This window comes from Zalophus californianus, chromosome 7 (genome assembly GCF_009762305.2).
Source record: "Zalophus californianus isolate mZalCal1 chromosome 7, mZalCal1.pri.v2, whole genome shotgun sequence".
NCBI classification, from domain to species: domain Eukaryota; kingdom Metazoa; phylum Chordata; class Mammalia; order Carnivora; family Otariidae; genus Zalophus; species Zalophus californianus.
The window spans coordinates 118,650,088-118,666,610 of NC_045601.1; the positions used below are offsets into that span (position 1 = coordinate 118,650,088).

General features: G+C 49.7%; 1 pseudogene; it reads left to right on the top strand.

The window, feature by feature from the left end:
* The first annotated feature begins 1,120 nt into the window (after nucleotides 1-1,120).
* LOC118357140 lies at nucleotides 1,121-14,815 on the top strand (annotated as a pseudogene).
* Nucleotides 14,816-16,523: the final 1,708 nt, after the last annotated feature.

Here is a 16,523-nt window from a genome sequence, read left to right on the forward strand (position 1 = left end):
AGAATCAGAAGGTAAATGCTTTATTTATACTTTAAAAAAGAAGGAGATGGTGGGGAAGTCAGCAGCTCAGGGCTGGAAGGGCTGGGCCGCCCGGCTGCACTCTGAGCAGGGGACTCACAGAGCCTTTGCTCTGTGTCTCAGGACCCTGCTTTCTGCGGGGCAAGGCAGGGTCTTTCCCTTTGTTTTGGGGGGGTGCTCATTGTTTCATTTAGTACTATCATGTCAGGTTTAATGCTCTCAAGCTGATGGTTTTTCTACATTTCAAGCTATTTCAGTGGGAGAATTTGTCCCTCCGGCCCACCTGTTTCACAAATAGAAATTCAAAGGCCAAATAGTTCAGTGAAAAGATAATTGGCCCTAAAGTAGAAGTTCAGAACCTGAGTCTTCATTCATGGTCTGAGGATGATCTGTCAGGGGTTAGGGATTTTAAAGTAGTGTATTTTTTGAAAACTTTATTCATGCACATACAAGAGAATTCAATAGATACTCACAAATATACAAAAATAAAGAAGTCGCATGGTAACCCCTCATTCCCCCAGTCACCCAAGTTCTCTACCCCAAATCCAGCACAGCCATGTGTCTTATGAGAAAAATACATCTGTGCCCTAATGTCTATTATTGCATCAAGAAACACACTCAGGACACAGACTGGGAGAAAATACTTGCAAATCACATATCTGATAAAGGACTTGCTGTAGAATACTCATAAAACCCTTAAAAAAGGACCAATAAGAAAAGAACTCATTTTTTCTTTTTTTATTATGTTCAGGTAGCCACTGTATAGTACATCATTAGTTTTTGATGTAGTGTTCAACGATTCATTAGTTACATATAAAAGAACTCATTAAAAAAATGAGCAAAAATGGGGGTCGGGGCTGGGAGGTGTGGGGGATGGGACTAGACACTCGGGGGAGGAGCTTGAGCGCCAGCCCCTAGCCGGGTTCAGCCAACATTCCTGTCGGGGCTCTGGGCTCTCGTTATTGTGGTACGGGGTGGGGGGTGGTTCCCAGGCGAACCCGGAGACCAGCACTCGCTTGCCCTGGAGCCGCACTGGGGGATGGAAGCGGAGAATGGGGGCAGCCCTTCCCTTCAGCGAGCTCGAGCTTCCCCATGCCCATGAATGATGGCTGGGGCTCCTGATGGGGCAGTGGTGAGGGAAGAGCAAATGTGGCACAAGTTCCAGACCCCGTTCCTGCTCGCGAACCTGCACACGAGACCCCCAAAAGGAAGGAAAAAGAAAACCCAGGCCAACAGAACCAAAACATCCAGTAGAACCCCAAAAGCCTGCTGAGGCCAAAAAATCTGACAAGTCCACAAAATCAAAAGAAAAGCAAGAAAAAAAATTACAGACACATTTAAAGTGAAAAGAAAGGTAGACCGTCTTAACGGTGTTTCCGAAGCTGAACCTCTAAGACCCTCCCGGACATTTTGGCCTTCAATCTGAACATTGTGATTCTTGGCATAAACCCAGGACTAATGGCAGCTTACAAAGGGCATCATTACCCTGGACCTGGAAACCATTTCTGGAAGTGTCTGTTTATGTCAGGCCATAGTGAGGTGCAGCTGAACCCAGTGGATGATCACGCTCTACCGGGAAAGTATGGTATTGGATTTACCAATGTGGTGGGAAGGACACCAGGCAGCAAAGCTCTTTCCAGTAAAGAATGTTGTGAAGGAGAACGTCTTCCCGTGCAGAAATCACAGCAATATCAGCCACGGATAGCAGTGTTTAATGGAAAAGGTCTTTATGAAATTTTTAGTAAAGAAGTTTTTGGAGTTAAGGTTAAAAACTTCGAACTTGGACTTCGGCCCCATAAGATCGCAGGCACAGAAACTCCCTGCCCTGCTATGCCCTCATCCAGTGCGAGATGTGCTCAGTTTCCTGGAGTCCAGCACAAAGCACATTAAGCTGAGAGACTTGAGAGATCAGTTGAAAGGCGTTGAACCAAACACAGACGTTCAAGAAGTGAATGTACGTTTGATCCACAGCTAGCCCAAGAGGATGCAAAGAAGATGGCTCTTAAGGAAGAGAAATATGACCCAGGTTATGAAGCAGCGTATGGCAGTGCTTATGCAGAAAATCCATGCAACGGCGACCCTTGCAGTTTCCCTTCCACGGGGCTAACTCACAGCGGAGAATGAACTTTCCGGGACATTCCAAATGGGCAGTGGATGACCCAGTCCTTTACAGACCAGATTCCTTCCTTTAATGATCATTGTGGGACACAAAACAGGAAGAAGGAAACCACGCTTAAGAGTGGTGATTCTCAGCTCTACCTAAATGCTGCAGTTTTAATGCAGTTGTCAAGAAGTGGCCCTCAGTTTGTTAACTGAGGCATTTTGTAGTATTTTACTCTGTGATAGAACGATAGTACATTTGTGTGGTAGAATCAACTGGATGAACCTAAGCAAGTTGGGAAGGGAAAAGGAGGACTTTTTGTGTATGAATTTTTGTATTTGAATTAACCATCATTCCAGCTTTTTATAAACTATATTTCCTTTATGAAGAAATTGATCTTCTTTTGGGAGTCACTTTTCATCTGTAATTTTAAAATGAAACGGTCTGAATATTTATACTTGATTATGAACTGCGCATAAACCCAGATACACCATTATTCCTTTTATGCCTAAGAAGGGCATGCTAATCATAATTACCACTGGAAAAGGGGCCAATGTGTTTGTTTTCATATATGAAGTTAATCCACAGTGCAGCCTATTTTGGTGTTGTTAGTGGGGTTTGATGGGCTCCCTGAGTCGTTTTCACACTCACACCTCTTTGCCTCACCAATGGGAGATTTGTGAGAGGTGCAGCGGAAATGTAAAGTGTGGCCTTCCAGCAGTAAGGCTAGCCTGGCCTTCTCTGATGGGGCACCAAGGCCTGGCTTTGGCCTCCTCACCCCAGGCATTAATCCTCTAGTAGAGGCACAAATTGTTCTGGGATGGAAAGCTCCAGAGAACGCAGTAGACCTTCTTAAGTTTGTTGCTTCCTCTGTGTTTTACTTGAGAGATAGACATTTGATAGGGAAGGAATTGAATTTTTCTTACACTAGCTCTCACCATTCTATTTTTATCTTCCTTGGCTTTCGGGGTATAAGGGGCAAAGTGGTGAGAAATGAACTCTAGGGCTGAGCAACAATATGCTGGAGGTGTTTGATAATCTTCCTGCAACTGGTGCTTGATATACACGAGATGGATTAACATAACAGATTTTTTCTTGCCAGGTATATCTAATCAATAATTGACAAAACCTTCTCTGCATCATTGCTGTCCGTTACTGCGGACTAAGTGAGCCTTGTGTCAGGGTGAGTTTGCAGTCACGTACCTTTGTGATTTTCTAATGCCTTTTCCATGGTGCTACAAAGGGTCCAGACCTCTAGGCCTGGGGGATAGTTAAGCTGGGTGTCCAGATATGCCATTTGCTATTCCTGCTGGTCACTTCTGAATATGCTGATTTCATTCAAACGCAGGGAGCATGCCGCTTTTCAATATGAAAATATTTATGAGGTTTTCTTTTTTTCTTTCTTTTTTGAGGTTTTCTTTTTTCCTAAGGGATCATACACCCTGTTCTTCTCTATATAATGAGAGAAACAAATTCTTGTGAATCTTAACATACTTTATAGCTGTGGCTATGATGGATTTTATGTTTCCCTTAGTCTAGGTCAAACCGTGTAAAAACTATTCAGCTCATGTTATCTCACTCACGTACTGCACTGCTGTTTACACCGACGTTTTATTTGGGGGCTTTGAAATGCCTTGCATCAGGGTTTAGGAACAATGAGTTCTTTCTTCATGGGACTATGTAAAACATGTAAGTGGGAATTGCTTTGCCATATAATGATTGTAGCCTTGTAACAAAAGATTTTTTTTATTTGAGTGGAGAAAATACTCTTTAAATTATGATGCATACTCACTAGAGAATGGGTTTGAGGATTTTCCAAGCATATAATAATGGTGTTTTTCATGACATATGAAAGATGAAGAGTAAATGTTGATATAGGACAATGTGAGAATTTTTCATTAAAATATTGAAAAAGGTTTTTAATTCGTTTGAAAGACTGATGGGTTTCACAATAAAAATATTAAGAATGATTATTAAAAATGTGCAAAAATTTGGAGAGCTGAAGAAGATGCACTCATGGGTAACAAGCATATGAAAAGATGTTCAACAAAAAGTGTCACCACGGAAATGCAAAAGACAGCAACAGTGATCTGCCATCACACACCTGTTAGATGGTGGGATTCCAAGCGCTGATAGCGTCACCTGCTGCCCAGGACAGGGAGCCACAGAAAGCCTCAGTCCCTAAGGGCAGGAATACAAAATAGCACAGCCGCTGTGGGAGATGGTCAGCAGTTTCTTATAGAGTCAAACATGGACTAAGCACACAAGCTGCTGATGCCCCTGTAAGGTATTTACCCAACTCATTTGAGAACTCCCGTTTGCACAACAACCTGCACGCAAATTGTCACCGCGGGACAGCCCTCACCTGTGGGCTGCACGTCCTGACTGCCTTCCAAAGACTGCTTTATGGAAAGGGACAAAGCAAGAGAAGGAACTTCACAGGGAGCATCTGGGTAAGACGACCTTAGCCAGGGGGTGAGGGTGAACTTCATCCGTGACGAGCAAGGGATCGCTGTATGTTCTTGCTGTGGCGTGTGGAGAACGGCCCAGCCAGGTGTGGTCTTCCCAAACCCCACAGCCTCAGTCAGCCTGATTCACGGTGAGAGACAGTCTACAAGGTACCCGAACCATCTCCTCAAACACTTCAGGGCCATGAAAAATGAGGACATTCTGAGACACGGTCACAGCTAGGGGAGCCTGAAGGAGACATGATGGGGACTCAATGTGGTAACTTGGATGGGGTCTTGGGAGAGAAAACAAAACCATGACAGCAAATCCCGTGTGGAGATCCGTAGTAACGTGTGAATGTGGGGTCGTTAGCTGTGACAAATGCATGACGGTGAGATTGGTGTTAACGACAGGACAACTGAGTGTGGGGTACCCAGGGACTCTGCACTACCTCTGTCACTTCTCTGTGAATCTCCAACGGTTCTAAGATAAAGGAGTGTCTTTTGTAAAATAGCCCTCAGGGAGGGAATCAGTCCAGGAGGAACAAGGATCTACTCTTCAATTTTCCTGGGCTTGTGGGGAGGACAGATGGAAACTCAAACACGGGACAGGGCTCCAGAGCGCTCCTCTCCTCAGATCCCCTCCCCACCCCTGCACCTGCCCCCAGGGCTGCTCAGAAGGCCCCTTCCTCTGCCCCGCCCCGCCCAGCCCATGCCCAGACTGCAGGTCAGCCCTCTGGGCCTGACTCAGCTCAGCCCAGTGCTCCCCCTGGCGGTGCGGGACCGGAGCGCCGCAGCGCTCCCGTGTGGCCACAGGGCTGAGGACAGGTGACCTGAGCGCCCTTTGGGCTTCTCCCCAGGGACCTCCCCAGGGTCTCCCTGGGTTCCCAGGAGGGGCACAGGGCTGTGCACACAGGGGAAGCCCCCATCCGGTGTCAAGTCCTCAGTCTGAATTGTCTCCAAAACTACATGCTGACATAGGTGGTTTCTCCCCGTTGAAGGACCATGGAGTCTGGCCTCGGGAGGAACAGACTTCAGGCCATCACGGCTGGTTCCCAGGTCCGCCGTGGACCCCACACACATTCTGGGTGCCCTCAGTCTCCTAATGAGACCTTGACCCTGGAGTCGCTGTCACTTGTTCCTGCTGCTGCTTCAGGGCGAACGGGTCCTCCTCCAGGGAACCAGCTCTGGATTCTCAGTTCCTAAGGTCAGGTAGAAGGAGGGGAGGAGGGGGGGAGGGGCTCCGCTGGGGGATGGCCTGGAACCTGGGGCTGCTCCTGGAGGAGTGAGCAGAGGGAGGAAGTAGTGACATTAGGGGGTGGGGGCCAACAAGAGTGCAGGTGGAGGAAGCCGGGACGAGAGTCAGGGGAAGGGGTCATCTTAGGGACCGTTGTGGGGGAGATGGGTACTGACTGGAAGAGGCGCAGGGACTTCTGGCTGGGGCCCTGGTGGAGGTCCTGGTTGTCACCTGATGGTCATCACACAGGGCTGAGCTCTGTCATCGGTCAGGAAACTGTACTTAAGTTCAGGCATTTTCCACACTGACACTATGAATAGTTCAAACATTCCGGAAAGAAGGGAAAAACAGAGAGGGGGAGGTGGTTAAGGGGCTTCCCCTCCTCCAGAGCAAGACCCCCTCATGCTGGGGAGGCAGGGGCATCAAGGAACTGAGAGGAAGGGGAGCAAGTCCCGTGTACCCTGAAGGGCCAGCCCTGGTTTCTGATTCTGGAGTTTTCAGATTCCCACTCCCTGGGCTACGGTTTCTCAGCCACTTGCCGTCCACCCCTGTTTCACAGCCTCTGCCACCTAGAAACCATCTCTACCTGTGAAGTCAGTGGAACCCCTGCTCCGCGAAGAGCAGCCCCAGGGCCTCCAACAGGGGCGGTCCCAGCAGCTGGAGCCATGGAGATGCCATCCTGGAGCTTGGAGGCTGGACACCGCAGTGGTACAATGACATCACACAGGACTCAGGGCCCAGGCTTCTGCCTCACATTTCCTCCTGGACCCGCATATGTCCCCTCCCCTATCCCCAGGCCTGCAGAACCCGAGCGTCTGAACACCATGCCCAAGATGACCAAGGGGGGAAGCTCCTGTGCAGGGGTCAGACCCCACCTTTTGGAACCTGGAGGGTGGTTCCCCTCCCCTGCCTGGAGAGCCCAGGACCCTGGCCTGCTGCCTCTTCCCTCCCTTGGTGCAGAGAAGGAAGACCTCTGTGTTTCTTTGTTGGCAAGCTGAGAGGGACGAACCTAGAAAGGGCTAAAACTAGAGCTTGTACGGGTGATTGGTCTGAAAAATGATCCAGTACAGAGAAAAGAGGAAATAAGAGATGGGGAGGTTTTAGCTGCATTCCACACCCTGGTTCCAGTCACACGAGGACAGTGGCATCCTTGCTAGTTTTGTTTGTTCACTAAGACAACAACCCCCCCCCCATTCTGACAGCCTGAGTTGCATTTCTGCCACTTTCAGCCAAAGCATATCTGTGGAATGTATAAGGAGTCTCTTCTCCTTTATAAGTCTAAAGTCAGTAATAGCATAAGCCACGAAAGCTCTGTCCCAAATTTAGACAAGACGGCATACGATTCCCTGCCTCCTAAGACCTGGCCTCTTCCTCCTTCTGCGGCACCGAGTGGCCTTTTGCTCTATGAGATGCTGCAAACCACACACAGGAATGCGGTCCTCCCGGCAATAGCAAAAGGCCCTTTCCTTGTGCTGCGCACAGAAGCTCACTGAAACCACGCTCCAGAGCATTCCTGAGGTTGGAACTAGCAGGCAATGTAAAGCTGGCTTTTCAGAGAACTGCTTCTCCCCGGTGAGCTATTGTTTCTTTGCAGACCCCACTCACACATACACCGGCTGTCCCTGCAGAAGCCTGGGCTCCAGGTCCATTGATAGGTTCCAGCCTATGGACAAGCCAGGTCCTGCATTCCTCATGGGGACAAGGAGCCCAAGACCCCATCTCGTTTATACCTGCTCTCGGAGCTCAGAGCCCCTTCTCCTTGTCCGAAGAGCATCTTGGGAGATCAGGGGCTACATTTTGCCTCCTTCTGAGGTTATCTCCACCGCAAAGTGAACTCCGGAGGCACGTTACACACATTTGTTCAATGTGCACGTTCGATGTGTGGGGCGGGAAGCTCGCTGGGCATGAGCGACGGGAGGATGGACCTCAGATGTCTGATGTCTTGACAGAGAGCCCCCACCGAGGAGCACCCCCTTCCAGCTATCTGGCCGTCAGTTTGTGGTTACAGCATCCCCCAGCAGAGAAAGTCAAGTTTGTTGTGCCTGCAGAATGCAGGGCCTTGTCCTTGTCGACCTCTGTCCCTAGAACGGAAGCAATGTTGTGGTTTGCGACCCCTGCAGGCATGTCGATGCATCTTGGGAAAGGACATGGTTGTTGGCTAATTATTATACAATCCAGGCCTGTCACTCCAATGCTGCGACCCCAGGTTGCACCCAAAAGAAGACATTGGTATGAGCCGAAACCTTGGAGTTACCGGGGCCTTAGTGTCTGTTGACGCCCTTGCTTCCCCTGGAGCGACTTTAATAAAACCCTGCTCTGCTCTGCTCTCCTTTCCTGTCCTGTGATTCTACCGTGGCAGCAAAAAGAACTGCGGCTTCTTTCCTTCTCCGGGTAACTCTCCCCAACACACCTGTCCTCATGAAGAGTCCTAAGTGAGCTCAGTATTTCTTGTCATCTCAGGTTGACCTGTGACGGGAGGACGATGTGGTGAGGAGTGTGAAAAGCACTGGAGATGGCAGAGGGGTCATTCAGGAGGGAGAGGGCGGACAGAGGCCACGAGTGCAGCACCCCTGCCGGGGCCTCCTGACCCGTCCCTGCACGGACTCTCCTCCGGTCCCGTCTCCTCTCCACACGGCGCCCCAGCGGCCTCCTCCACGTGGACGCCCACGCCAGGCCACCTGCTCCTCTCCCTCCCACCTGTTTCCTTCCAGTCACGAGAGGAAGCAGTGGTCCAGCCGCAGCCCCGTGCCCGGCACCGTGCTGAGCACGTCACAGGGGTCAGCTCATCCCTGCAGCATCGGCCACAGGTCAGGGGAGGAGGCTGAGGCGTCCATGGATAAGGAGTGTGTTTGGTCCCGCAGCTCAGGGGGTGATGGAGAACATTCTGGAATCCGGTTGGTCCGGGCCCAGGCCTGCCCGCTTCAGCTCCATGCTGCCGCTGCCGCCGCTGCCGGCCACTTCCCTGCACCCGGTCCATCCTGAGAACCGGCCCCACTGTCCCGGAGCCAGGACTTCTCCCCAGCTGCTGGCCTCCACCCACCATCCCTGCTCTGTCAGCTACCTGTCCATCCTGGGGGCTCGGGTCACGTGGCCCCTGCTCAGGGAGGATGTCCTGAGCTGCTCCCAGGATGGGGTCCTTGCTCTAGATTCCAGATGCCTGTCTCCTCAGGCCGAACGTTGCATAGATTAACACACCAAGCCTGTTTTACCCGCTTGCGGCTGCATCCCCACTGCCTGGCGGATAGCAGGTCCCAAATGCAGATCATCAGAGTCAGTAAATTACTCGGCCTCATCAGAAAGGCCTCCCGGAGAACCTCACGCTTCGGGTGATGCTGGGCCGGATTAATCACATCAACATTGTACTGAAAACAGCCATCTTGTGTTTGCTTTTAGCCTGATGCAATCACCTCGCTCACGACAAGAGTTCAGATGTTTGAAGGGTGCTGTGTGAAGACTTGTACTTATTGTTTGACTCTAAGGGATCAGAAACGGGTCATTTCCCTAGAAGCTTCAGGGAGACAGAATGGGGCATCATCAGAAGGTTCGTGTGTTTGGGGTTTAGTTTTTTTTCTTTTCATTTTCAAATTAGACTTCTCACAGGAGTGACCCTCCTTCTCAGGTGGTGAGTCCTCCATCACTGAGAGATTCCACTCCATGGGGTTGATGCTGCCCAGGGAACTGTGGTGTCATGAGGGACCCACCGCACGCCCTCTGACCCCCGCTCCTCCCTGGAGTTGCTGCAGGAGATGGGGCGCTGGGGCGGGGGGTCACAGGCTTGGGCTCCACTAGCTGTGTCATCAGGCACTTCTGGTCGCCTTCCTCACACGGGACAGTTATGCTGTGAGAGGAAGAGCGGGCTGACGTCACAGAGTCAAACGTGGCTTAAACTCCGTCTCACATGGGAATTCTTGTTTGTTTCTTATTTTCTTTTCATGTCTCTTTGCCTTATGAGAACCTACGTCAATTCTTTCCTTCTCCCATTTCCCATTTATTTTTTTTTAAGATTTTAGTTATTTTGAGAGACAAAGAAAGAGAGAGCACGTGCAAGCTGGGGACGGGCAGAAGGTGAGAGAGAATCTCAAGCGGACTCAGAGCCCGAGGCAGGGCTAGATCCTAGGACAGAAGCAGAAAACAAAAGTCAGGTGCTCAACGGACTGAGCCACCTAGGTGCCCCGCCCATTTCCCATTTCTGATTGCACCATATTGTGTAGCAGCACAGGGAAGAATTTTAAAATGGAAAAAACCAAACCCTCCCCTGCAATCCCTCTACCTAATGGTGTTCTAGGTTAATTGGACACTTAGGTAGTCAGGGCCAGGGTCCCCAACAAGAAAACGGGGAGCACGACAGCTACGACAAACCCGCCCTAGCATCCTGTTTTACACCTTCGACGGGACCACGATAGCATCCTGTCTAGCAGCCTCTACAGAGGGATCTCTGCAAAACATCCTGACACGAAACAATTAATCATAAAATATTGGTCACTGGGGCGCCTGGCTGGCTCAGTCGTTAAGCGTCTGCCTTCGGCTCAGCTCATGATCCCAGGGTCCTGGGATGGAGCCCCGCGTCGGGCTCCCTGCTCCGCGGGAAGCCTGCCTCTCCCTCTCCCACTCCCACTGCTTGTGTTCGCTCTCATGCTGTGTCTCTCTCTGTCAAATAAATAAATAAAATCTTGGAAAAAAATAAACTATTGGTCACTATCACAAGTTGGGGCAGTTAGTCTCCAGACGTCAGCCCAAAAGACCAGCAACCCGTGAACAATAACCCCATAGTTAGACAGGTGCGTGATCAAAGCCCTGACTGGCACACCCTAGCAGCCAATCCACAGGGGCTGGCGCTCAGGATGTTGAAGATAGTTCCTCGAAAGAGCTTATAAAAACCCCTAGATTTAAACGCCAAAACAGCAACGCTCTGGGGTCCCCTCCCACTCCGGGAGCTTTATGCTATCACTCAATGAACTTTGCTTTGCTCCCCACCACTCTTCCTCTGCTCTTCCTCTTCATTCTTCGCAGAGGCATGACCAGGAACCACAGACACTAAGCGAACAAAAATCCTGTAACAACAGAAGAGTAGCATTTTCTCGGCTGCAGTGCGGTGTGAGCCGGGATGGAAGGATGGCTCTGGCTCTAACTGGAACCATCGAGAGAAGAGCGCACGGAGGCCCGGTGGCCCCTGAGCCCCTCCCTGCCCCACTCCAGCTCCATGTGCTAGAACATTAAAGCTGCTGGTGCTCCGGAGGGCTGCAGGGGAACCCGAAGTGCGGGTGTACTGGGGTGAGAGACGATGAATGCACATGTTTCTTCTCCTTTCTCAAGCCCACGGAGCAAGATTAATTGTCGCCTCCCCTCTGCCCTGCTGCTATGTGTGGCTATGCGATGAGTTCCAGCCAGTGCTGCCTGCGCTTCTCCCTGCAAACATCCATACCAGGAGAATTCATCCTCAGCAGGCACAGGGTGAGGATGGAAGGGAGGGGGAGGGGCGGAGGACAAGCCTGGGTTTTGCCTGTGACCCTCCCCCTGCCGCAGCAGGAGCGCTTAGCCTGGGAGAGAGGGGAGAAACCCGCCACCGGCCCTTCCCTCCACTGGGAGCTGCTGGGGACTGAGACGTTCCTGACCTCTGCCCACAGGGGCGCAGATCTGCAGCCCAGCGAGCGCTGGCCCCCGAGGGACAAGGCCCGGGCTTCCTGAGCGCACAGACCGAGAGAAGCCCAGCTCTGCTGCGCTCCTGGGGTCAGACGGAGATGCGCTGGTGCCCGAGTCCGCAGCCTCCCACGCGCGGGGACGGGAGCAGGAGAAGCCCCAGCAGGGGCTTATGTGTTTATTTTATTTAAATAAACTGTGTTCCTCCCGCCGCGGGGTGTTCTTCCTGGTTCTAGACGTCTCCGCCGACCACAGCGTCCGTCCGCACTGCAAGCTCTGAGGCTCCCTGACCGCTTGCCTCTGACGCGTCCCGGTGTCCCCCTGGTCCTCTGCAGGTTTCTGCCACGTCAGCCATTCCGTCAGTCAGCGACTCCTGCAGGCAAACCGCGTGCAGATGAGGATAGTGTTAACATTTGACCGTCAGGACAATAATACAGTGTGTAAATAAGGTTATATATGTATAACATATATATACCTTATATATATATACACATATATAATACAATGTGTAAATAAAGGTTATATATATGTATATAAAAGTTATAGCCTTTCTGTGTTCTTTTTTTTTTTTAAAGATTCATTTATTTATTTTGAGAGTGTGAGAATGAGAGAGAGAGAGAGAGAGAGTACATGAGAGGGGGGAGGGTTAGAGGGAGAAGCAGGCCCCTCCCCGAGTGGGGAGCCCGATGCGAGACTCGATCCCGGGAGTCCAGGATCATGACCTGAGCCGAAGGCAGTCGCTTAACCGACTGAGCCACCCAGGTGTCCCTTGGCAGCCTTTCTGTGTTCTAACTAAACCGTGTGTTAGAAAACTGCTTCCAAATGATGTAAGTTGTAGCACATTTTACTTTTACTTAAGGCGTTATACAAATGTCTCAGCTAGTTGTTAAGATTCAAAACTATTTTGTGATTCTTTTTGTATAGTTGTCATTAGTACAGTGATAGGCCAGTGTGAACAAGGGGGCCCCATAAAAAGTTTTCGGTGGGTTCATCATTAAATTGTCTTTTATGTATGTGAACTAAATTGTTCATGATCCTAGATCTCCTCTCACTTTAACAACTGCATTTAGAATATTCCCCCTGGGGCGCCTGGCTGGCTCAGTTGGTTGGGCGACTGCCTTCAGCTCAGGTCATGATCCTGGAGTCCCGGGATCGAGTCCCACATCGGGCTCCCTGCTCGGCGGGGAGTCTGCTTCTCCCTCTGACCCTCTTCCCTCTTGTGCTCTCTGCCTCTCATTCTCTCTCTCACAAATAAAAAAAAATCTTAAAAGAAAAAGAATATTCTCCCTGTAATATTGTCTGAAATTCTTATGTATAATGTCTCTGTAGTTCACTCAGTCCAATAAATCATTTATTATAATGTATTTGATCCATGTGATTGATTTTATTATTAAATCCATATAGTTTTGTAAATGATCAGGGTTAATTAAATTAAAACTGAAAACTTCTTTATGTGTTTATTTTATGCAAGTTGTAATCCAATCACATAATTTATTAAATAATCTAATTGTTTTTCTCTCTTGATATAGGCATTTTTCTATAAAATGCTATGTCATGGGGCAAGTGGGTGGCTCAGTCGGTTAAGCTGCCACTCTTGATTTTGGCTCAGGTCATGATCTCAGGGTTCTGGGATGGAGCCGCATATCATGCTCCAGGCTCAGCGGGAGTCTGCTTTAGCATTCTCTCTCCCTCTCCCTCTCTGCCCCTCCCTGGCTTGTGCACACCCAGGAGTGCTGTCTCTCTGAAATAAAGAAATCTTTAAAATAGAATAGAATAAAATAAAATGCTATGTCATATTAATTTTTGAAAAAGTATCATCTGCCTTTTCCTCTTTGATTCCTTTGTTCCTATGTATGCTAATTAATTCTTCTTTTCTCAATTTAATCCTGATTCTGTAGTGAGTAATATACCACTCTGTTAAAGCTAAAGACAGTATTGGCATCTCCGTTCATAGACAAGTCATTAAAGCCAACTCTCTGAAAAAACGTTTATTTCCCAAACATTTTTCTACTCTGATTGCACGATTACTTATAAAGTGACTCCGACGGGTGTGAGTGACATCACGTTCAGCTGCTTTTGCCACCTTAGCGCTGTGGGAAGGCCAGACCTGCCCAGTGTCATGCTTTCCATTCAAATATTCAGATACAGCATTGAATCTTCTCGGATGTTTATTTATTTCTATTTTTAATTTTTTTTACCACAGACTCATGTAAGGTAAATGCCATCATTATACATTTTATTTATCAATTCTCATTCCCAAGATTAGAATTTGCTATGTAAATTCACTTAAAGTAAAATGCAACTCAAGTTGTGATAGGATTATTTTAAAAAATATTTGAATTTCGAGTAGAGTTGACACAATGTTCCCTTAGTTTCAGGTGTACAAGGTAATGATGTGACAAGGTCGCACATCATGCTCTATTCATCACAGGTGTAGCTCCCAGCTGCCCAGTGCAGCCCCCTTACAGTATCATCCACTGTGTTCCTCGTGCTGTGACTGGTGGTATTCCCGTCACTTACTCATCCCGGAACTGGAAGCCTGTGTCCCCACTGCCCCTTCCCCATGTTCCCAGCCCCATCCCCGTCCCTCTGACAACCGGCTCAGATGATCATTCACTGGATGCGTAATACCTGTGAACAGATAACCCTGTGAATACAAAATGTACTGAAGTAAATATTTAAAGTGATTTATTTGAGTTAACATTTTGCTGTATCATCCTGAAATCACTGACCACAGTGACTCCTGCAGGACCAAATGAGAACATCCAGAGATTCCTCTAGAACTTTGTCTGAGACCGGAACTTTGTGGCAACACGGACACGGTCTGTCCCACCTTGTAACGGTTTCCCAGCTTGTTTGAGCACCGATGACAACACCCGATGCAGTGAATTCCTCGCATCAACAAAACCCTCATTCTTACAAGTCTTCAATCGAGCATTTAAGTAAGTGACTAGAACACAATCTTGAAAGCACATGGATAGGGATTCATTGCCAGACTGATAACTTTCTTTTTAAAGATTTTATTTATTTATTTGACAGAGAGAGACAGTGAGAGAGGGAACACAAGCAGGTGGAGTGGAGAGGGAGAAGCAGGCTTCCCGCTGAGCAGGAAGCCTGACGCGGGGCTCGATCCCAGGACCCTGGGATCATGACCTGAGCCGAAGGCAGACGCTTAACGACTGAGGCACCCAGGCACCCCACCAGACTGATAACTTTTCCCACATGTGTCTTACTCTGGTAGACACAGGGCGGCCGCCTGCAGAAGCAGGGACAGAGCCCGTGGGGACAGGCATGGCTCCCAGTCTGGTCACAGCCTCGGTCACCGCGGATGACGCTCGGCTTCACCGCTCAGAGGACAGTGCGACCTTCCGATGACACCGTTTGCATGTTTGCTGCTCCTATCACCCCGTCAGTATTAGTATAGAAAGTTCTACCGTTCCCAAGACGTTCCCGTGTGAAGCTCACTTATAATGTTCTTCAACTCTTCTTTTTGATGTGGCTAACGATTTCCGGTGTGTTCTGAGCGCTGACACCATGTGCTCAGCACGCTGAGCTCTCACACAGCTTGGCGGCGTGACTGCATGTCATGTTCACGCGGCTAGCGAGAGCACGACACCAGTGAGTTGGGACAAGTTAGAAGGGATTTTTTTACATTGTAGAAATGCCAAATAGTGTTTCCTTTGCAGTCAATCATACACAATCTCTGCATTCGATGGGTGCACCATGGGTGGTGGGATTGGAATATGACTTCCACTGGGGGCAGGGCAGGGCGCGTAGTTGTATAATTGTCTTCCCATTGTGTTACGTTGCGTGCCCTGTCTCTCCTGTCACACACGCACGTGTGCACGCACACAGACATACCCGTGCATTCCCCACATGTGCATCACTCAGTAAATCCTGGAGCCGCCTCTGAATCCCCTGCTTCCTCTCTCAGGACGGCGCTCTCTGCAGCATTTCCCCTCAGCGGGGTCGGGTCCCTGCATTTCCTACCTTGGGCTTCTGCTCTTGTAGGAGGGCTCCCGGAGCAGGCATGCATGGGATCCAGAAAGTACCAGACTTTCTGGAGAGTGGGTCCCTTATCTGGTGGGACACAAATTCTCAGGTCCTTCTCCCTCATGATCCTAAATTTTTTAAAAGATGAAATGGGAGTAGCTCAGACCCCAGTTGAATTTGCAAATGTGAAGGGAGTGTGTGTGTCTGTCTGGGGGGGCTCAACATCCTGTAGAAGTGTGTATGGGTATCTGTGTGTGGAGGCTTGTATATACATGTGTGAGTGAGCATGTTCAAGCATGTCTGGGTGTTTGTATAGATGCGCGCTCGCGCGCGCGCACACACGTGTGTGTGTGTGTGTCTGTGTGTACGCGCACGGGCTGCTCTGAGGATTCCTCATCCTTGCCTCCAGCCTGGCCAGTTCAAGCTTGCCCCACCCCCACCCCAGCGGTTATAAGGGACAGAGCAGCTCTCCGTCAGCAGCAGGTGAGAGGGGCTTGGGGTGATGAGTGATGGGGACAACTGGCATCTTCAGAGTAGGAAGAAGAAAACAGGAGCTACATTGGTGGGACTCTCTTCCTCCCCAGGGTTCTGCCTGATAAAAGTGTCAGAACACTGTTTGAGGGATGTACATGAATCATTTAAAGTTTCATAATAGCCGTATGAGATGGGGAAAACTATCACCCCCGGCTTATAGTCAAGGAAACCAAGGTCACTCAGAGGTTAAGGGACTCAACTGGCTGAGCCATGATTCTAATAAAACAATCAGGTGCTGCGCCCAAGTGCCCACCATTTCTTTTGACTCCTGTATACTGTTCACCCGCCTCATTAAGGGTCATCTCTTTCTGTGGCTCTGGCAGCTTCTCCTCCAGCAGTGAGTCTGGTCAGGAGTAGCCATTCCTCACTGTCCCTCTAGGTGAGTCCATGGGGTTTGAAGTGACAGCAGAGCTGCTTGTACATTGGCTGCAGGAGTGTGTTTGCTGGAGGTGGCAGGAAGGGAGGTCACATCTGGGCTGTAGGGAATCAGTGGTGTCTGCATCTGGGCTGTGAGGTGGGCTGTGCAGAATGCGGAAAGGGGGAGACCAGCAGCGGT